The sequence below is a fragment of the Triturus cristatus genome, chromosome 1_1 (assembly GCF_964204655.1).
Source record: "Triturus cristatus chromosome 1_1, aTriCri1.1, whole genome shotgun sequence".
Taxonomy (NCBI): Eukaryota; Metazoa; Chordata; class Amphibia; order Caudata; family Salamandridae; genus Triturus; species Triturus cristatus.
The window spans coordinates 1,304,901,688-1,304,924,192 of record NC_140579.1 but is presented as its reverse complement, the minus strand read 5'-3'; the positions used below and the strand labels follow the sequence as shown (position 1 = coordinate 1,304,924,192).

Genomic DNA, 22,505 nt, shown 5'->3' with positions numbered 1-22,505 from the left:
GGAAGTGACGTCCGCCTCACCTAAAAAGGCACCACCTCGGCACGCTGATGTTCGTTCTTTTCTTGCAAGCGAGAGCAGATACATAGAGAGAGCCAACCTCTGTCACTTTTTGACAGGCTTTTCTCTCGATACTTTGTCAAAATTTTGGGTTGTGTAGGTTTTTCCACGATAGCGAAGAAGACTTCTGGATTCAAATCATGTGGCGCCTGCCATCGCTCCATGACGGTGACAGATCCACACTTTGTCTCTGGTGCCTGGAGAGTGACCATGATTCGAAGTTGTGCTCCAACTGCCAGTCCATGGCTCCGAAGGCTTTGATGAAGGGTTCTGGTGTTCAACTTCACGCCGTTCACCCTGTAGGTCTCGTTCCTAGTCCCAGTCGAACGGCATGTCCGGGCACCACTCTGAAAGTCCCAAGTCCTCGTCCTCTTACTCGAAGTCGTCGAGTTGGTCAGGTAAGAGGCATAAAAAGCACAAGAAGTCGAAGTCATTCTGCAGAACCTGTGCCTGGGTCGGCTCCGCGCTTCCCTGCTGTTCCAGGAGCCAGAGCGATCACCGCCCAGTTTGAAGAATTCTATGATGCCATGTGCCTCATATTTGGGGACTTGACCCTCCAGACGTGCCTTCGGGCCCCAGAGGCTGAGAAGGGGCTCCATCGGGTCTGCGCTGGCGTTCCCTTGGGACCTTCCCTGGCCCCCGTGCTGGGACTCCTGGCGCCACCTGGCGGCACTAGCTCCATTCTCAACCCTGATGACCTGGAACAGAATCAGCGCCCATCGACACAGATTATGGCGCCAATGTCACCTTTGAGTTCTAGGTTGATTCCTCAGCCTTATTTGAGGGGCTAGGAATAGAGGAAGATTGGGAGGGGTCGCTGGACCCTTAACAAGACCAACCTGAGCACGAAATGGACTGGTATGCGAAATTCAGTGAGGCCAGTGGCCTGGATACCTCCCCAGATTCTGGCCTGCTTCCTCCCCCTACCGTGGCTACGGAGGAGAGAGCTTCATATGCTATGGTGGTGAGAAGGGCAGCCAAGGTCCCTGACCTTCAGCTCTCTTCAGTGGAAGTCAAGATGAACATCTTGACAAGGGGGCGCTAGCAAACCCGAGGCAAGATGGCTGCACTGTAGTGCAGCTCTGCCGGCCATGCTAATAATCCATCAGAAATCTGCGGACCTGGCGTCCATCGGATCTTAAAATTGACAGCATTGAATAGTGGAACAGAAACTGAACCACCCAGTGTGCGGTAGTATCGTACTGCAACAACAGCGAGACATCTTGAGTTTGGAAATATAACTGCGTGATCGGCGGCGAACAAGATGGCGGCATACCTGGTTTGAACCACAATATAGCGTGGAGTAGGGCGGCGCACACCCTGTTGCTCCGGAGCCAAGGCTGTAGTGGCGGACATCCATGTGAGTAGCTCCGACAGGCAAGTGAAGAACTGACTGCTGCCCGCGATCGTCTAGCAGTGGCGGAGTGTGGGCGGCACCGTGGACGGTGTAGCGGGGTGCGGCCATTGCAATCAAAAGCGGCGCAGCTACGGACGGCCTGTGACTGTGGGCCCTGTCGGCACGTCATACATGCAGGAGCGGCAGTTGTGGCGGTGTGCGGCCCAGGAATCGCGCTCCGGGCGTACGGAGGCGGGGGGCCAAGATCGGACCGTAGCTACATAAAGAGGCGTGACGCGAGCATGTGCCACCGTCCTCCGTGCGGGTTGAGAAGCGAGGAGCATCTGACAAAGGGAGCCCGTTTGCCCCGGGAGTGCGGATCGCATCCCGCTGACCGGGTTGGTGGTGCTGCAGTGGAACGCATCTGAGGAAATGTGTGGAATAGATATTGGTGACCACTGTGTGCCGCGGCAGCAATCCGCGAGCGCCGCTGCCCTAGATACCTGAGGCTGCCTGGTTGTCAGCTGTGGTCGCACTGGATAAAGCGCTTGGTGACAAGGTCATGGATAAATCCCATAATTAGGGGCTGAGACTGCTGATGACACCTAAACAATAGAGTTGGTGTGTGCAAACGGAACAGTAGCGGGAGGCCTGTGCCTCAGATAAGGTTGGGCAGTGCCTCGTGACTACACTTGCAGCAGACCAGGAACTGGAATTCACTGAAGGGGGTGAAAAAGTGTGGATTCGCAGCACAGTGCGGAGAAAAGCGACAGCTGCACGTGGAGCCTGGGCAATATCCTCAGTAATTGGCCCCCAACAAAACACTATGGGGAAGACTGACCAACAACAGCCAAAACTTTCATTTGAATCTCGCGGCTCGAATCGCCCGTTGGGAACGCATTCGGACACTGAGCTGGAGCAGGCCCTATTGCATAACTCCACGTTAGAGGACACACTACAGGCTATGCAACAAAGCTTACAGGCCATAGATGGCAAGATTGACAACTTATCCCTCAGGATGGACAAAATGGCGATCACATTAGACAAGCAGGGAGAAAGACTTACGACAGTGGAGCACCGTATTTCGGCTGTTGAGGATGAGTTGCACTCCACGACAGCCAAGTGCCAAGAAATGGAGAAGCTGTTAGAGGTCATCAGGGCTAAAAATGAAGACTTGGAGGCGCGCTCTCGATGGAGTAACATACGAACAACGGGTGTTCCGGAGAGCACAAATACATGCCGTTTAGAGGACTAGGTCGTGGGCATGCTTGAAGGACCTGTTTGGAGCAGAAATTCTCTCACAGGTACTAATTGTGGAACATGGGCACCGCTCATTGGCACCTAAACCACTTCCGGGTGCGCCGCCACACCCCATAGTAGCAAAGATTTAAACTACAGAGATCGGGACACTGTCCTTAGACTGGCGAGGGAAAAGCAAAACACGTGCTACCAAGGAAATATGGTGACTTTTTCCCCTGATTTTACTAGGGTGGTGCAAATGGCCCGTTGGGAATACACGGAGGTGAAGAAGAAATTGTGTGCGCTGGAGATCCCGTAATGCAATGCAATATCCCGCCAGGCTGAGGATCACAGTGGAAGGTAAAGTGAAGATTTTTCAATCTCCCAAAGCAGCGCAGGATTTTCTGAAGCAAATCCATGCTAGAAGGAAAGCAGCGAGGAGCAACGTGTCGCTTACGCACTCGGAGGAATAAAAGCTGTATGTCGTCCAGGTATATCTCTACAGGGACTCTTATAAGGTGTTAAGGTAACACCTCGTATATGGAGCCTTCTTGCACTCAGGGACACAAGAAAGTGGTTTATAGTGTGCGAGAAGGTTACTTGGATTCACAATTTGGATGACCCGTAAGTGCTTTTGGCCATGTCATTTGTTTTGTAGATGGGGCTGTGGACAGTGGCTGATGGGGATAGGGGGATGTTTATCCTTTTCAGTATTATGTTTAAGACATTATAGCCCCTCAGTTGGGACCATCGGCACTGGTTGGGAGGCATGTTGTATGGACAGGAATCTCGTCAAAGGTTTATCCATTACATCATTATATTGGGTTTGCAGACTGTGGGCTTGCTTCAGAGACTTGTTTTGGAATATAACGATGGCTGGGGGTGGGGACTCCTACTGTCTATGTGAGGAATTGGTCTAAAGGAGATGCAATGTGTAAGCCGGTTGATCCTAAGAAAAGTATGCCCGGCCACATGTGCGCCGCAGGTGGGACATGGGTACCTGGTCGCCCCCCATGTGGGTACTCCCCGATATGGTTGCTATTTTCAATGCAGTGTTATCTGGGATTTGTCTTTGGCATGATTGGGATGCTGAAGTAGGTGGGGGTGGGTGGGCTTTGTAATGTTTCTCAAGTGGTATGACACACCTGGTACAGCAGGATAATATGATTAAGCAGACCATTGAGTATTTGGTAGTGGACTCGCGACAATTTCGATCCACACTGACAATAGACTAATGGAGGGTGACATTAGACTGATGACATGGAATGTGAGGAGATTAAATAATCCCAAGAAGATCAGGCAGGTGTTCGCATACCTTGACAGACATCGGTTGCAACTGGCACTTTTACAGAAGACACCTTTGACACGGGTTGGTGAGGGCAGGATTGGTGGTCGTTGGGCAATGGTAAAACTAGCCGCCTCATCCCTGTCACCAGGCAGGTCGCTCCCCCCAACCGCCACACAGCCCCCTGTGTGACCCGTATCAGCCGTCTGCATCCCGGCTGTGTGCGGTGTTGCCTGTCACCTCCGTTTTGCCGCATTTGCCTACTTGACTGTATTTTTATTCCCTTTTTATTTCTATACCCCTGTGCTCTCACCCTTCTTTGTGCCCCCTTTTTTTCTGTTATCCCCCCCCTCCCTCCGTGACCCTCGCTGCTTCTCCCGCCGTCTTTTCCCGCCGTTTTTCTCCCGCCGCTGAGCTCCTGCGGCCCAACCCCTTCACTCCCATTGGCCGCCCCGCTCCCACCTCCCAGCTGCTCCTCCCTCCCTCTGCCCATCATATGGAGGCCGCGAAGCGGGCACGCAGCGGGCGCGCCGCTGTCGCGCCGAAGTCGCGCCTAAGGCAAGCCCGTCTGCGCCCGTCCGCGCCTGGACCGCACGCAGCGCCAGAGCCCCTGGACCCCGCACCTCCTGCAACGCCAGACTGCACTACGACGCAAGCACCCTCCACGCACTCAACACCGAACGAGACCACCCCTGCTACCGGGCCACCCCGAAGCGCACCCAAGGGCCCTTCACCTGCCGGAACTGCAGATTCACCAGCATCCAACCCTCCAAACCACCAGCCAGAGAACCCAACCACCTCCGCTGCATTCTCCTCAACACCCGCTCCGCTCGCAAGCACGCCATCGAACTCTGGGACCTCCTAGACTCCACCGCCTTCCTGACGGAGACCTGGCTGAACGCCACCTCAGCACTAGACATCGCCATAGCCATCCCACAGGGCTACAAGATCTCCCGCAGAGACCGCACCAACGGAGTGGGAGGAGGAATCGCCATCATCCACAAAGACTCCCATCAAAATCTCAACGAACACCGACGACACCCTCACCACCGCCGAGCACATGCACTTCCAGATCCACACAGACCCCAAAACCACCCTCAGAGGAACACTCATCTACAGACCTCCCGGACCCCGCCCACAGTTCAGCGACACCATCGCCGACCTCATCAGCACCCACGCCCTCGCTTCCACGGACTACATCCTCCTCGGGGACCTGAACTTCCACCTCGAGAGCAACAACGACGCCAACTCCACCGCCCTGATCGCCAACCTCGGACTCAAACAGCTCGTAACGACACCTACTCACGCCGCTGGACACACGCTCGACCCCATCTTCTCCGCAAGCCCCCACGTCTCCTTCAACCACACCACCGAACCCCACTGGACCGACCACAGATGTGTCCACTTCACCTTCAGGAAACCCACCACACACCACCGCACCCAACAGCTACCGCGCCGCTGCTGGGGCAAGGTCACCGAGGACCAACTGACTACTGCCCTCACCCTGAGACCACCCACCGACCCAGACACCGCCGCGACCAACCTCACACAGTGGATCAACGACTGCGCCAACACCCTCGCCCCTCTCAAGACCTCCACAACCAACCACACCAACAAGAAAGCCGCCTGGTTCACCGAAGACCTCCGGATCTCCAAGCACACCTGTCGGAAGCTGGAGAAGAAATGGCTCCACGACCGAACACCAGACAACCACACAGCCCTCAAGAGCGCCACCCGCAGACATCACCAACTCATCAGGGCCGCCAAGAAGACCGCCTTCAAGGACCGCCTAGACAACAACGCACACAACACCAAAGAGCTCTTCAGCATCGTGAAAGAACTCTCCAACACCAACGACATCCCGCCATCTCAAGAACTGTGCGACTCCCTGGCCACCTTTTTCCACCGCAAGATCACCGACATCCACGACAGCTTCAACTCCGACCCCCCCCCCCCCGCACCCACCACTGAGTCCACCACCCCTGCGACTACCACCCGCACCAGTCGCCTGACCGCCTGGTCCAGCGTCAGCAACGAAGACACCATCAAAACCATGAACTCCATCCACTCTGGATCCCCATCGGACCCCTGCCCTCACCACGTCTTCAACAAAGCCAGCACAACCATCACGCCCCACCTCCGGAAAACAATCAACTGTTCCTTCGAGACAGCAACCTTCCCAGAAAGCTGGAAGCACGCCGAGATCAACGCCCTTCTGAAGAAGCCCAAGGCGGACCCCAAGGACCTCAAGAACTTCCGGCCCATCTCCCTGCTCCCATTCCCGGCAAAAGTGACTGAGAAGATTGTCAACAAACAGCTGACCCGTTACCTCGAAGACAACAACATCCTGGACCCTTCCCAATCCGGTTTTCGCAGCAACCACAGCACCGAGACCACCCTCATCGCCGCCACTGACGACATCAGGACCCTGATGGACAAAGGAGAAACAGCCGCCCTCATCCTCCTGGACCTATCTGCAGCCTTTGACACGGTCTGCCACCGCACCCTATCAACACGCCTCCATGACGCCGGTATACAAGAGAAGGCCCTGGCCTGGACCACATCCTTCCTCTCCGGCAGAACCCAGAGCGTCCGCCTCCCACCCTTCCGCTCCAAAACCACTGAGATCTGCGGCGTCCCACAGGGATCCTCCCTCAGCCCGACGCTGTTCAATATCTACATGGCACCTCTCACCCACGTCGCACGACAACACAACCTCAACATCATCTCCTACGCCGACGACACCCAGCTGATCATATCCCTCACCGAAGACCCCCACACCGCCAAAGCCAACCTCCACAGAGGAATGAAGGCCGTAGCCGACTGGATGAAGGACAGCAGACTGAAGCTGAACTCAGACATGACGGAGGTCCTCATTCTCGGACCCACCCAATCAGCCTGGGACGACTCTTGGTGGCCCACATCGCTAGGCACAGCCCCGGAACCCACGGACCACACACGCAACCTGGGGGTCATCCTCGACTCCACTCTCTCCATGACCAGGCAAGTCAACGCCGTCTCCGCGTCCTGCTTCAACACCCTCCGTATGCTCCACAGGATCTTCAAATGGATCCCCTTCGACACAAGAAAAACTGTCACCCAGGCCCTCATCACCAACAGACTCGACTACGGGAACGCCCTCTACTCAGGAACAACAAACAAGCTCCTGAGACGACTCCAACGAATCCAGAACGCCTCGGCCCGACTCATCCTCGACGTCCCCCGCCGCAGGCACATCACACCCCACCTGAGAGGCCTGCACTGGCTCCCCGTCAACAAAAGGATCGCCTTCAAACTCCTCATCCACGCACACAAAGCACTACACAACACCGGACCCACTTACCTCAACAACCGACTCAGCTTCCACACCCATACCCGTAGCCTCCGCTCAGCCAACCTCGCCCTCGCCACAGTCCCCCGCATCCGGAAAATCACAGTCGGCGGCAGATCCTTCTCATACCTCGCCGCCAAGACCTGGAACACTCTCCCCACCATCCTACGACAGACCCAGGACCTGCTGGCCTTCAGAAGACTCCTCAAGACCTGGCTCTTCGATCAGTAGCGGCCCGCCCCTCCCCAGCGCCTTGAGACCCCTCGGGTATGTAGCGCGCTTTACAAATGCAGTGATTGATTGATCGATTGATTCCAACTACGCCACAGGGGTAATGATTCTTGTGAAAAGGGGGACACCATTTATGCTGATTTAAACAGAATCAGATCACCTAGGGCGCTTCACACTGGTACAGGGGAATTTGGTGGGAACAGTACTCCCAATTATCAACACCTATGGCCCCAATGTTGTTGATCCCGACTTCTATCAACGCCTTACAAATAAGATATTTCAGTTGCAACCAGAGTTGGTGATATGGGGGTGGGGTGGCAAGAAAACATATTTGGACCCAGAGATGAATAGAAGCGCCACCACTTCACGGCAGGGAAGGCGATCAGCACAAGTGATTCACGATATTATGCGTACATATAACATGAGGGATATTTGGAGGGACAGACACCCGAGCACAAGAGAGGGTACGTTCATGTCTGCAGTCCATAAGTCATGATCCAGGCTGGATTACTGGCTTCTCTCGGCGCCAATGGTTCCGTGGGTTAATGGGGTCAGGCATATGCCACGAATGCCCTCGGATCACTCTCCGGTTGCGTTGGACATCAATATCCCGACTAGACATTATCAACCATTTCAGTGGCGATTGCAGCCGTCTACGCTCCTAAATCTTGTATTCAGGGAAGGAGTACATCAGGCTATCAAATTGTTCTTTGAGAACGTAGGTACAGTAGAGAACGTGGGCTCTCTTTGGGAAGCTTTTATGGCTACCATCAGGGGAATCTGCATAGGGCTTCAGGCAGGGGTGCTAAAGGCATTGCGGTCACATATGAAACACATCGAGAACGAGCTAGCGCGTCATGAAAAGGAGTACGCAAGCACATTGAATATAAACAAGCTGGCAGAGATCAGGACATTAGTGCTGAATATAATGATACGGCAGATCAGGAACTAAAACATATGTCCAGGCGCTGGAAGGCTAGGGCGTATGGAGAGAGTGGTTGCCTGGGTCGCACATTGGCAGCTAAGATAAAAGGGGTGAGGACTCAGGACTATGTCACCGAAATAGAGGGACCGAACGGAGCTAAGTACCACAATACACCCGATATGGTTGAATGCTTTAGGGATTATAACGCCACCTTATATGGCCCTGGGGAAAAAGAAGACCGTGAGGAGATCAGGGTTTTTATTTAGGAAATTGCGCTAGCATGGCTCTCAAATGCTCAAAGGGAGTACCTGATGCAACCCCTCACGATAGAGGATGTGAAGGAGGCCATACGAACATTAGCGTGCGGTAAGGCAGCCGGCATAGACGGGCTGCCTGGAGAATTCTATAAGGAGTTCGTGGATTTGCTGGCTCCGAATTTGTTGAATATGTATAGCGAAGCCTACGATAAATGTTTGCTCCCTCCCTCGCTTAGGAAAGCGTTAAGTGTCTCTTTGCTAAAACCAGGGAAGCGTACAGATAATTGTGAGTCGTACCGCCCACTTTCATTGTTAAATATCGACACAAAAATAATTGCAAAAATTATAGCTAATAAACTGCGACCGCATCACCTACTTTGGTCCTCCCGGACCAATCAGGCTTTGTGCCATCCCGGTCTACGTCTCATAATTTGCGTACTCTGTTTGTGGTTTTACACCAACTGGACCCGGATCATAAAGGTGCCACAGTGCTGCTTGATGCAGCTAAGGCTTTTGATTCTGTCAGATAGGGGTATATGTTCGATACGTTCCCATTCCTACAATGGATAGAGATCCGTTATACTGCACCGGTAGCGATGGTGCGAATAAATAATTGTCACTCTAAACCTTTTAAAATACATAAAGGGACCAGACAGGGGTTCCCGGTCTCCCCCTATTTTATTTGCTATTGTGATGGAGCCATTGGCCTGTGTTGTGCGACAGAGATACACGAGAGAGGCGCTACAGTTCAGTCAGCGCCCACTTATAATTTCCATGTATGCGGATGATATGGTTTTATATATACGAAATCCACAGGAGAATCTGCATTTGTTAATTTGGGAGTACATCAAATATGAACGTTTATTGGGGCTCAGAATTAACTGGGGAAAGTCAGCTGTTTTCCCGCTAACTACTAGTACGATGCAATTTCAACTGGAGTACCCGCTCGAGTTGGTCGATGGAACCTGTAAAGTATCTGGGGTTGTGGGCGCATCATGACACCGAGATAGTTTTGAAAGAAAACTTTGGAAGAGCACTGTCCTCAACGGAGGAACAGGTGAACAGATGGATTGGCCTGCCTCTGTCCCTGGCTGATAGAATAGCAGTAATAAAAATGGTCATTCTCCCCAGATTCCTGTATCTCTTCACTAATGTTCCTATCAAATTGACGAGGACTTTTTTCGATCGGCTGTGCTCGATACTAATACATCTGGTCTGGGCAGGCAGGCAATCCAGGAGTAGCTGGAGCATTCTCACAAGGCCGTATACGTAAGGTGGGGGGAGGGGGAGGGGGAGGGGGGGGGGTTTGCAGCGCTGGATTTGTACATGTATTATTTATGTGCCCAGGCCCAATTTGCACACTACTGTTTTTTTCCCCCACCTTTTCTCCCACACGTAGCGGTGGAGGCAGACGACATGGCTCCTGATCACCTAGTGGCATTACTTTCTAAGGCAAGTACAAACTACCCATTTAAGGACATGTGTACTGTGGACTGCATGGCACAGGCATGGTGTGCTATGGCGAAAAGTGCTGAAAGACATCCTGTATATGCCCCGGCTCTCCCATTAGCACACCATCCTAACATTTCGGTGACGCAAGACAAACGGGTGTTGGAAATACTGGCGGATATGGGTATAGTTACAATGGGCGACGCTTACCCGGACGGTACCTTTGTTTTGAAGGAGGCGATACGTGACCACCATCCCGGTCCATCAATATCAATAGTTACATATTACAGGTTACGTGAGGCTCTTAAGGCCTTTAATGACAGGCACCTCACAGAACCAGTGACTTTGAGCCCTCTCCAAACTTTGTTGGCAAGCCCATTGCGGTGTAAATTAGTCACCCGACTGTACAAAGCTATTCAATCAGACCATGCACCTATTTCTAGCAAGGCACGGGGAGGTGGGAAAAGGCACTGGGCAATACACTTAACGATGAGGAATGGGAGTTCAGCTGCTCTGTGACCAGACGACTGACGGCTAATTGCAATCTATGCATAATTCATTTTAAATACATACACAAGTTATATTATTCTCCCCCTCAGGTATGGCTTGAGAGAGACAGCTAGATGCAAAGGGTGCGGGGCACAGGTGGCAGCTTTCATTCATCTCGCATGGAGTTGTGACAGGGTTAACGACTTCTGGGTATTGGTAACACAAGAATTAACCACTATGATGTTGGAAGAGATGGATTACACCCCACAGATTTGTTTGCTGGGGTTGGTGAAGCGCTTGAAACCAGAGAACAGACGTCTGCTGCTGATCGCATTATTACTGGTCAAGAGAAAAGTGGCGCAGTCATGGGACAGTAAAAATGCACCTAATTTTAAAAACTGGTTACAAGACATGGTGTTCTGCAGAGATCAACTGTCATGCTATGCCGAAGAACTTCCAGCACCATCTAGACCTAAGGATGTTTGGTCTCCATTTACGGCTCATTTGCTGACTAGGCCCCAGGATGTCACAGTGGACACAGGACCGTCCTAGAGGATATTGTTCTAAAGCGTATAAAGGTGTTTCGCAATGCATATGTTTGTACAATGGTATACTGTAAAATCAATGTAATCACACGGGGGCTTTGTTGTTGCGTTTAATACGCATATGTTGTATGTTTCTGGAAATGCATAAAATAAAATTAAAAAAAAGAACATCTTGACAAAGGTCCTACAGCTGGGTGTCTCCTCCTCGGAACCCCTCCTGCCTTTCAACAAAACCTTAACTGATGTCCTTCTGGGAACCTGGTCTGAGCCCAGCATGGGGCCTCCTGTGAATAGAACAGTTGCCCGCCGTCATCACCCTGCACCAGGCGACTTGAAATTCCTCACCAACCACCCTGTCCCCGGTGGTTCAGTCCTCTACCTCATTGGGTGCGTTTCCCTCAGCACCCCTGTACAGGGGTTCCAAGAGGCTGGATATTTGGGGAAAGAAGATTTTTTTTCTTTTCTTCCGCTAGCCTTGCATTGCGGCTGATAAACACTGCATGCCTTTTGGGCCTTTACGCCCACTCCTTGTGAGAAACTGTTGCGCTGATGCCTCACAGGTCCCGGAGGAGGCTCGAGCCATTCTCTCCCAAGCGGTATCAGATGGGAGAGATGCAGCAAAGCTCACCATTCACTATGGGCTTGACACCACTGACTCACTGGGCAGAATAATGTCATAGATGGTGGCCTTTTGACGCCACGCCTGGTTCAGAACTTCTTACTTTTCTGGGGATATCCATGCATCCCTTATGGACATGCCCTTTGATGGCACCCATGTCTTCTGCGACAAGGCAGACATGGCCCTGGAGTGCTTTAAGGGCTTGCGGGTTATGACCAAGTCCTTGGGCCTCTCAGTACCCACACGTCCCTTGACTGCTTTATGTCCCAGCTGCACCAGCCATGTCCCACCCAGAAGATCGCGCAAGTTCTGCAACCTCTGCACGGCTCTTTTCAACCCCGTGTGTAAGGCGGCAAGAGGTCCAGTCAGTCCACTCCTCCCCTTGCAGCCTCTAAACCTTCCTAGTTTAGCCCTTCAATATCATGGGCGGCCGGTTGGTGGCAGAATCAGTCATCACCTCCACCACTGGTAAAACATCACATCGGACAAGTGGGTTCTTCAGATAGTCCGAACGGCCTACGCCCTCCTCTTACAGACTACACCTTCCTCCATGCCTCCAACTTACGACCAGCTGATGGAGGACAGGACTCTCTTGGCCAAAGGAGCCATAGAGGGGGTTCTGGTGCCAGAAGTAGGCTGGGGTTGCTTTGCCCGCTACATTCTGGTCCAAGAAAATGACAAGGACCTTTGTCTTATTCTTAGATCTGCAAGCCCTCAGTTACTTCCTCAAAAAGAAAAAGTTCAAAATGCTCACTCTGGCTCAGGTCTTGGCTGGCCTAGGCCCCGAAGTCTGTATGGTAGCGTTGAACTTGCAGGACGCCTATTTTCTCATATCCGTCCTGCCTGCCCATCGGCGCTTTCCTCATGCTAGGCCACGAGCACTGTCAGTTCACAGTGCTCCCCTTTGGCCTTACCAGATCCTTTTGGGTGTTCACCAAGGTGATGGCTGTGGTCGCAGCTCATCTGTGCAGATCAGGGATGCCTGTCTTCCCCCTATATCGAAGATTGGCTGTTGAAGGTGAGCTCGCCCCAGACTGTCCTCTCTCTCCTCCAGACTATGACGTATCTCCTGCTTTTGCTGGGGTTCTCTATCAACGTGCCAAAGTCATACCTGACTCCCTTTCAGACTCTCCCTTTCATCTGAGCTGTTCTGGACGCAGTGCAGTTTCAGGCCTATACTCTCAAGCAGCAAGTCCAGAATATTCAGGCTATGATAGCAATGTTTCAGCCTCTATCCTGTATCTCGGTGAGACTGACTCTGAAACTACTGGACCTAATGGCCTCCTGCATCCTGCTAGTGACACATGCCAGATGGCATATGCAGGCTCTGCAGTGGGACCTGAAGTTCCAGTGGGCTCAGCATCAGGGGAATCTCTTCGACATAGTGCAGATCTCAGAGGGACCTGCACAGGATCTGCAGTGGTGGATGACCAACCGTGATTGGGTCAGAGGCAGACCCCACTCCCTTCCCCAACCAGATCACATAGTAGTGACAGGGCGTCACTCCTGGCATGGGGCGGCCATCTGGGAGAGGTTGAGATCAGAGGACACTGGTCTCCAGAAGAATGCGGACTCCACATCAAGTTGCATGGAAAGCTTTTCTCCCCTCCATCAAGGGAAAGCTGGTTTAGGTGCTCACGAACAATACCACCACAATGTGCTATTGCAACAAACAGGGTCGGTAGGTTCCTGGTCTCCTTGTCAAGAGGCCCTGCGTCTCTGGACATGACTGGAACAGCAGAGCATATCCCTGGTGGTTCAACACCTGCCAGGTTCCTTAAACACCATGGTGGACGAACTAAGCCATCAACACCTGGCAGATCACGAATAAAGTCTCCATCTGGAGGTGGCACAAGGTCTCTTTCAGAAGTGGGGAGAGCCTTGTTTAGATCTGCTCACCTCCGCCGAGAACGCTCAATGTCAGAAGTTTGCGCATTGGAGTTTTCAATGCGGCACTCGCTCAGCGAAGCTTTTTGTCTCGAGTGGAGCTCAGGCCTCCTGTCCGCCTTTCCGCCAATGCTACTCCTGTCCGGGTTGCTCAAGAAGATCAGGAGTGACCAGGCTCAAGTCATTCTTGTGGATTCGAACTGGGCACATAGTCTGGTATCCTGAGCTTCTCCAACTGAGCATCGATCCACTGATCAAGCTGCCCCTTCGGGAGGATCTTCTGACGCAACAGCAGGGAAGGGTCTTCCACCTGAACCTGTCAACTCTGCACCTTCTTGCGTGGAGATTGAGCGGCGGCAGTTGACAGCATTCGAGATTTCTCCCGAAGTCTGTGATGTGATTTTGTCAGCCAGGTGTCCCTCTGCCAAGGATACCTTTGTCTTGTCGTCCCTCTACCAAGACCATGTACGCCTGCCGGGGTGGCAGAACCTTTTTAAATATTGTACAGTAACGTCTATTGATCCTCTTTCTGCTTCCCTCTCTCAAGTCCTTATCTTTATTTTGACCCTTGCCCAGCAGGGCTCTGCTCTGGGCACTCTTAAAGGGAACCTTTCGGCCTTGTCTGCCGTCTTGAGGCTGCCAGACCAACCCTTTTTATTAAAATTCCCTATTGTAAATTTTTTTATAAAAGGCCTTGTACATATTTCCCACCTGCCCCATTCATCATCACCTTCCTGATTTGCGCTACATTCGTACCTCTGCACCACTGCCCCCTCCGGCTGCTTTCCATCAAAACAGCCTTTTTAGTGGCAATAACTTCTGCCTGGAGGGTAGGCCAATTGCAGGCTTTGTCATCCAAGCCTCCTTACCTGACCATCTTCCCTGATAAGTTGGTGCTACGCATTAGGGTCTCTTTCTTACCTAATGTGGTAACACCATTCCACGTAGGGTGGTCAGTCATCTTGCCCACTTTCTTTGCTTCTCCGCACCCCTCTAAAGAGGAGGAGCGACTAGATCCAAAAAGAGCTGTCTCGCTCTATATTGACCACACTAAAGAGTTTCGGGTGGCAGGCCAACTCTTCGTGGGGGTACGTTGGATCCAAGAAAGGTTGTGCAGTGCAGAAGACGACTATCTTGTGATGGGTCATCCTCTGCATTAAAATGTGCTATCTTGTGGCCTAGAAACTGCCTCCTGAAGGCTTAAGAGCTCATTCTACCAGAGCGAAGACTGCGACCACATCGTTGCAACGTGGTGTTCCAGTCCTTCACATTTGTCAGGCAGCAACGTGGGCATCACTGCACACGTTCACTAAGCACAGTGTAGTCCGTAGAGACTGCCTTTTTGGCTGCTCTATCCTAGTCTAAACTTGCCCGCAGTCCCATCCTCCAGAGATGGTATTGCTTGTGTATCTATTCTAAGGTAAGGAATCTGTGGCTAGATATCTCTATCAGATTGACAAGTTACTTACCTTCAGTAACGCCCTATCTGGTAGATACATAATCTAGCCACAGATTTCTTACCTACCCATCCATCCTCCCCGGCCTGCGGACAGGTTTTTATGGTCAGGGCTAGTCCTGTTCAGGGCCCTGGTTGTTGTAAACACACCACTGTCCGTGCACTCCATGGCTCTGCGCTCCTGGCGTGGAAAGTTGTGAAAAGTAACTTGCATCTGCATGCAAAGGTGGCACCTATATAGGCGCTGACGACGATGCTGCATGGAGCCGGCCGACGCCACCTACCCGCGCTCAAGGGTATTGCCCGAGCAAAAAAGCATTCCGGATCCAGCCTGACGCCTGGGATATTCTAAGGTAAGGAATCTGCAGCTAGATTATGTCTTTACCAGATAAGGCATTACAGAAGGTAAGTAACTTGTCCAATAGGGGTTGGCCACTTGTACCACATTTTAGGAGTCAGAGCCTGGGGCCTGATTACCAGTATTCCAGTGCACACAGAGTAAAATAACAGAGGCATCAATCCAAAACAAATATGGGTGATCACGCCAAAAAGGACCCTTTCTCCCAGTGGGAAATTCCAACTTCTGAATAAGCATTCTGTTTACATTGCTATTTCGAGACAGAAAGCCATTAATGTTAATGCATGTTTTATTAAATTTCTGTGTTATGCACAAAATAATTTAATGGATAATGGATTTATGTTACACAATAGTGATTTAAAGAATTAAAATTATTGTTCTTATGAGAGGTGGAAGAGCTGAGAAAGGTCGAGCTGAATGTTTAACTCTGACTCGGCCCTTATACTTTGGGACTGGTGAGCCAGGACAAGAGTTGAGCCAAACATTTATTGAATATGGCATACTAATTTAAGTCGCAACATAATTAAATAAGCATTGTTATTTGGTGGTAAAGGGAAGACAGTAGAAGATATTATTCCAGTGGATTAATTTAAAAATGTTGGAAGCCTGGGCGCAAATACCGACTACCCACTTGTACCAGCTATGTGATCCTGTGCAAATCGCTCTACTTCACTGTGCTTCAATTAGAGTTTCAAATCTGAGAGCACCTTGAATCAGTTAATGTTGTGGATATAAAAATCCTCACTTGTTTACAGTTTACTAGACCTTATTGCTCCATATATAACAGCACTATTGTCCATGACAAACGGAAAGTGTAGTTAGGGCCAGATGTACGAAAAGGCAATGTTCTGTTTCCTAAATAGCGACTCCTTAGAAATTGCTATTTAGGAAATGCAAAATTATATGTATAAAATATCCGATTTCCAAATAGCGATTCCTACATAGCAGGAATTGCTATTAGGAAATTGTAAATCCTATGCCATTTGTTCCAATGGGCCAGTTTAGCATTTCTAAAATAGCGATTTTGAATAATGCTATACAACAGATGACTATGGGCACAAGGACCCCGTGATGCAACCCAAAATTAGTGGTGCACATGTAGAGCTCTAGGAGTATGTTTGCGCTCTATCCCACTTTTAAAAAAAAAAGCATAATTTAATGCTTCGAGCCCTGCAAGGGCAGGCGGGAGCCCTATCGCGAAGGCTCGGCCGGGCAGATTGGCGTCATTTCGGTCCCGGTCATCTGGTCTCACGCAATGCTTTCCAATGGGGCGACCAGATGGCCGGGCTGGCCTGGAAGTCCCGATGAGGGCTCATTTGCCTCCTGGATCCCAGGGACGGGCTCCATGGTTCTCGGGCAGTCATCCCCCGGGCGTCCGGGCCCGAGAGCCCCGGTGGTCCTTCCCCGGGCTTGAGTCCCAGCCGGGGTGCCCGAGCCCCCGGTAAGCGGAGCCCCCGAGCCCTACGTGGGCAGGTGGGAACCCTAGCGCGAAGGCTCGGGGTTGGACAGATGGGAGTCCTTTCAGGTGCCGGCCATCTGGTCGCGCGCAATGCTTTCCAATGGGGCGACCAGATGGCTGGGCCGGTCTGGAAGTCCCGATGAGGGCTCATTTGCCTCCCGGATCCCAGTCAGGGCTCCAGGAGGTCGGGCACGTCCGTGCCTAGGGTCCCCTCCGTCACTCGAGCGCGCGGGTTACAAGAAAGGGGGGTAGCCTTCCTCCGGATTAGTAGGGGCAGGGTATGCCGGAACACCCCTCCGGGGCTGGCGGTTCTTTGCCGGGGACCAGATGGGTTATGCCCGGGCAACATCTTCCCAGGCGTCCGGGGCCCCCTCCTCTGGCCCGCGGCGTGGCAATGTACCCGGGACGGGCTCCACGGGTCCCGGGCAGTCCTTGCCTGGGACCGAGAGCTTCGGTGGTCCGCCCCGTGCCTGAGGCCCAGCCGGGGTCCCCGAGCCCCCCAGGAAGCAGAGCCCCCGAGCCCTGCGAGGGTGGGCAGGCGGGAGCCCTACCGCTATGGCTTGGTTTGGGGCGGGCAGACGGGAGTCCTTTCAGGTGCCGGCCATCTGGTCGCACCTTTTCCCTCGGCCATCTGGTCGCGCGCAATGCTTTCCAATGAGGCGACCAGATGGCCGGGTCGGCCTGGAAGTCCCGATGAGGGTCCTTTTACCTCCCGGATCCCAGCCAGGGCTCCAGGAGGCCGGGCGCGTTCGCCCCTAGGGTCCCCTCCGTCACTCTGAGCGCGCAGGTTACCAGAAAGGGGGGTAGCCTTCCTCCGGATTACTAGGGACAGGGTACTCTGGGACCCATCTCGGCCTAGCGGTCCTCAGCCGGCAGCTGGACAGGCCAGGATGCCGCCCCAGCCCTGGGTCTGTCTCGGGGCCTGCCGTGTGGCAGGCTCCCCGGATGAGATCCGGCAGGCCTCCCCCTGTTGGGCTGGGTCCAGGGGCCCCTGGGAGGGCAGCCTCCCCACCCCAGGCTCCGTCCCGGGCCCTGCTGCGTGGCAGGGTGCCCGAACGAGTTACCGCGGGCTCCGTCCTGGTTCCTGCCGCGTGGCAGGTTGCCCTGGACGGGGTCTGGCGGGCCCGGGGAGGCTTCCCCTGCGCCTCAGGGCCTGGGAGCCCTGGCTGGGTCCAGGGGCTCCGCCCCTGGGCCCCGTGCCCCAGCCTGCGGCACTGCCAAAGGCCCGGGACGGGGTTCCGTTGTGGCCGGGGAGCCTCCCCTTGCTTGGCTGGGTTCAGGAGCTCCGGCCGGGCCCCTGAGGGCCCCGGGGAGGGCGGCCTTGTCACCCCGGGCTCGGTTCTGGGTCCTGCCATGTGGTAGGGTGCCCGGGACGGGGCCGGCGGGCCCGGGGAGGCTTCCCCTGAGCCTCCGGGCCTTGGAGCCTCGGCTGGGTCCAGGGGCCCCGCCGGGCCCCGGGTTGAGTGCTCCGGCCCTGGGCCCCGTCCTCAAGCCTGCCGCTCTGCTAAGGGCCTGGGACAGGGGTCTGTCGGTCCCGTGCTGGCCTCCCCTGCTTGTCAAGGTATCCACGGGCCCTGGGTTGGAGGGCCCGTCGGGTCCCCCACGCAGCCTCCATGGCTGGGGCCCAGCTGGGCTCCTGGGCCTCTGGTCCCCCATGCCCCAGTGCCCGCTCACTCTTTTGTTGGGGCACAGAGTGACCAGATGGCTTTCCTTTCGAGTCCGGCCATCTGGTCGCGCCTGTCCCCTCGGCCATCTGGTCGCGCCTGTCCCCTCGGCCATCTGGTCGCGCCTGTCCCCTCGGCCATCTGGTCGCGTCTGTCCCCTCGGCCATCTGGTCGCGCGCAATGCTTTCCAATGGGGTGACCAGATGGCCGGCCTTGCCTGGAAGTCTCGATGAGGGTCCCCGATCCCAGCGAGGGCTCCAGGAGGTCGGGTACATTCGCGCCTTGGGTCCACTATGTCACCTCGTGTGCACAGATTACAAGAAAGGGGGGTCATTTTCCTCTGGATTATCAGGGAGAGGGTCAGTCAGACCTCCGTGCGGTCCGGCGATTCCGAAACAGGGGAAGGCAGAACCCGGGCCCGCCCGCCAGGGCCCCCAGGGGCCCAGGTACGCACCTGCCTCTCAGCCCCTTCCCGATTGTCCTTTCTCTCCGAGTTTGCTGGGTCAGACCTCCCTGAGGTCCGGGGATCCCGAGACAGGGGAAGGCAGCACCCGGGCCCTCCCGATGCGGGGCCCCAAGGGGCCCGGGTACGCACACCTGCCTCTCAGCCCCCTTCCCGATAGTTCTCTTTCTCCCAGTTTGCTGGGTCAGACCTCCGCGAGGTCTGGCGATCCCGAGACGGGGGAAGGCAGCACACGGGCCTGCCCGCCGGGGCCCCCAGGGGCCCGGGTACGCACCTGCCTCTCAAGCCCCCTTCCCGATGGTCCATTTTCTCCGGGTTTGCTGGGTCAGACCTCCTGTGAGGTCCGGCGATCCCGAGACGGGGGAAGGCAGCGCCTGGGCCCGCCCGCCGGGGCCCCCGGGGGCCTGGGTGTGCACCTGCCTCTCGGCCCGTCTCAATGGGCCTTTTCTTCGAGCCCGCTCGCAGGCAAGGATGTGAAGCAGCCATCCCCCCCTGCGCAGGGCAGCCTGCCAGGGGATGCCCCGGCCGTACTCTGACGATTGGACACTCTCGGTCCGTTTAGGAATGGACTGCTTGGACAGCCTCGGCTGTTGTTTCAAGCAAGGAGCTTCCTCTCCGCATAGACCATCGAGGGCCTGCCGCCTGGCGGGAGGCCCTTCACCCTACCAAGCGGCCCCTGCAGCTCGTGACCCCCAGTGGTCTGACACCGAACGGAAGGGGTCGGGTGGCGCCAGGCCCTCGGACGCTGCTGCCCAGCAGGTCCGTAGGTCCCGTGCGCCACGCCGTCACCCCTCTCCACCCAGCACATTTCCGCAGCAGCTCGGAATGACTGTTCCGAGGGATGCAGCCGCCGCCAGGCTCCAGCACCCCTGCGTCTCGCTCAGGCTGCGCCTTGGCCCGCCTCTCCCTCCCGGGGGAGACGGCTGGGCCTGCCGGTGCCCATGCGACCGCCACCTCTCTCCACCCCTTCGGTGAGCCCTCCCGACCCAGGCGGGTGGGCTCCTTTCCCCCAGCAGGCTCCCGAGAGGGAGGGGTGCGCGAAGGTTGTCCGGTCAGGGAGATGGGCACGCAGCCCCCCGAACCCTGTCAGCAGGTGTGGCTACCTGGTTGGTCCTGCCAGTGGCATATGCTTGTCTCAAAGATTAAGCCGTGCACGTGTAAGTACACACAGCAGGTACAGTGAAACTGCGAATGGCTCAATAAATCAGTTATGGTTCCTTTGATCGCTCCATCTGTTACTTGGATAACTGTGGTAATTCTAGAGCTAATACATGTCGATGAACGCTGACCTCCCGGGATGCGTCCATTTATCAGACCAAGACCAATCCGGGCTCGCCTGGCCGCTTTGGTGACTCTGGATAACCTCGGGCCGATCGCACGTCCCCGTGACGGCGACGATACATTTGGATGTCTGCCCTATCAACTTTCGATGGTACTTTCTGTGCCTACCAGGGTGACCATGGGTAACAGGGAATCAGGGTTCGATTCCGGAGAGGGAGCCTGCGAAACGGCTACCACATCCAAGGAAGGCAGCAGGCGTGCAAATTACCCACTCCCGACTCGGGGAGGTAGTGACGAAAAATAACAATACCGGACTCTTTCGAGGCCCTGGAATTGGAATGAGTACACTTTAAATCCTTTAACGAGGATCCATTGAAGGGCAAGTCTGGTGCCAGCAGCCGCGGTAATTCCAGCTCCAATAGCGTATATTAAAGTTGCTGCAGTTAAAAAGCTCGTAGTTGGATCTTGGGATCGAGCTGGCGGTCCGCCGCGAGGCGAGCTACCGCCTGTCTCAGCCCCTGCCTCTCTGCGCCCCCATGATGCTCTTGACTGAGTGTCCTGGGGGTCCGAAGCATTTACTTTGAAAAAATGAGTGTTCAAAGCAGGCCGGTCGCCTGAATACTTCAGCTAGGAATAATGGAATAGGACTCCGGTTCTATTTTGTTGGTTTTCGGAACTGGGGCCGTGATTAAGAGGGACAGCCAGGGGCATTCGTATTGTGCCGCTAGAGGTGAAATTCATGGACCGGCGCAAGATGAACCAAAGCGAAAGCATTTGCCAAGAATGTTTTCATTAATCAAGAACGAAAGTCGGAGGTTCGAAGACGATCAGATACCGTCGTAGTTCCGAACATAAACGATGCCGACTAGCGATCCGGCGGAGTTATTCCCATGACCCGCCGTGCAGCTTCCGGGAAACCAAAGTCTTTAGGTTCCGGGGAGAGTATGGTTGCAAAGCTGAAACTTAAAGGAATTGACGGAAGGGCACCGCCGGGAGTGGAGCCTGCGGCTTAATTTGACTCAACACGGGAAACTAACTGTGGGTGGTGGTGCATGGCCGTTCTTATTAGGTGGAACGATTTGTCTGGTTAATTCCGATAACGAACGAGACTCCTCCATGCTAACTAGTTACCCGACCCCCAGTGGTCGGAATCCAACTTCTTAGAGGGACAAGTGGCGTTCAGCCACACGAGATCGAGCAATAACAGGTCTGTGATGCCCTTAGATGTCCGGAGCTGCACGCGCGCTACACTGAACGAATCAGCGTGTGTCTACCCTTCGCCGACAGGTGTGGGTAACCCGCTGAACCCCGTTCATGATAGGGATTGGGGATTGGAATTATTTCCCATGAACAAGGAATTCTCAGTAAGTGCGGGTCTTAAGCTCGCGTTGATTAAGTCCCTGCCCTTTGTACACACCACCCGTCGCTACTACCGATTGGAAGGTTTAGTGAGGTCCTAGGATCGGCCCCGCCGGGGTCGGCAACGGCCTTGGCGGAGTGCAGAGAAGACGATCAAACTTGACTATCTAGAGGAAGTAAAAGTCGTAACAAGGTTTCCGTAGGTGAACTTGCGGAAGGATCATTAACGGCGGAGCGGCCCGAGCGAACGACGGCGCCAGCCCAAAGCCCTCGGCCCGCCTCCTGCGAGCACGCACCGTAGGCACAGGGCCGGCGGAGCGGTCCGCGGCCGCATGGGGCGCTTGGGTGAGGACCGGGACTTCGGTGTGCGCCTTCCCCCCGGGGAAGGCCCGACCGACGTGCAAGGGACCGAGGATGGGGGGCGGCCCCCATCCCCTGTCTCTCTCCGAGACGGAACCTAAGCTCACCCGGCATGACCCCTCCCACAGCGGTGAGGGGGGGGGGACCGGATGGCAGAGCATCCCTTGGCTGGCACCACCCCTCCCTCGAAAAGGCCCTGGCGCTGGCTGGGCTCTACAGGCGTCCCGAGACCCGGCCCGACCTGACTGGGTTCCGGGCGACCGAGGAGCGGCCCTTCTTGCGCGGCAGGGCGGCCTGGAAGAGAAGGGGCCGAGGGCCTGCGAGGGGACCCCAGCTCCTCTTGGTGAGAGGCGTGTGGGATGGGGAGCCGCCTGGCTCTTCCCTTCCTGCGCCTTCGACCCATGCGAGGGTGGTGGTGGGCTGATCGCCAGCCTGCTGGTAAGGCTCGGGCCGCC

The 22,505-nt window shown here is 54.8% G+C and overlaps 1 protein-coding gene and 1 pseudogene across 7 annotated transcripts in view; both read left to right on the top strand.

Moving 5' to 3' along the window:
• Positions 1–22,505, top strand: part of MAGI3 (membrane associated guanylate kinase, WW and PDZ domain containing 3) — a 2,362,625-nt gene that overhangs the window by 2,023,075 nt on the left and 317,045 nt on the right. The window lies entirely within an intron of this gene.
• LOC146872011 (18S ribosomal RNA) lies at positions 20,151–21,916 on the top strand (annotated as a pseudogene).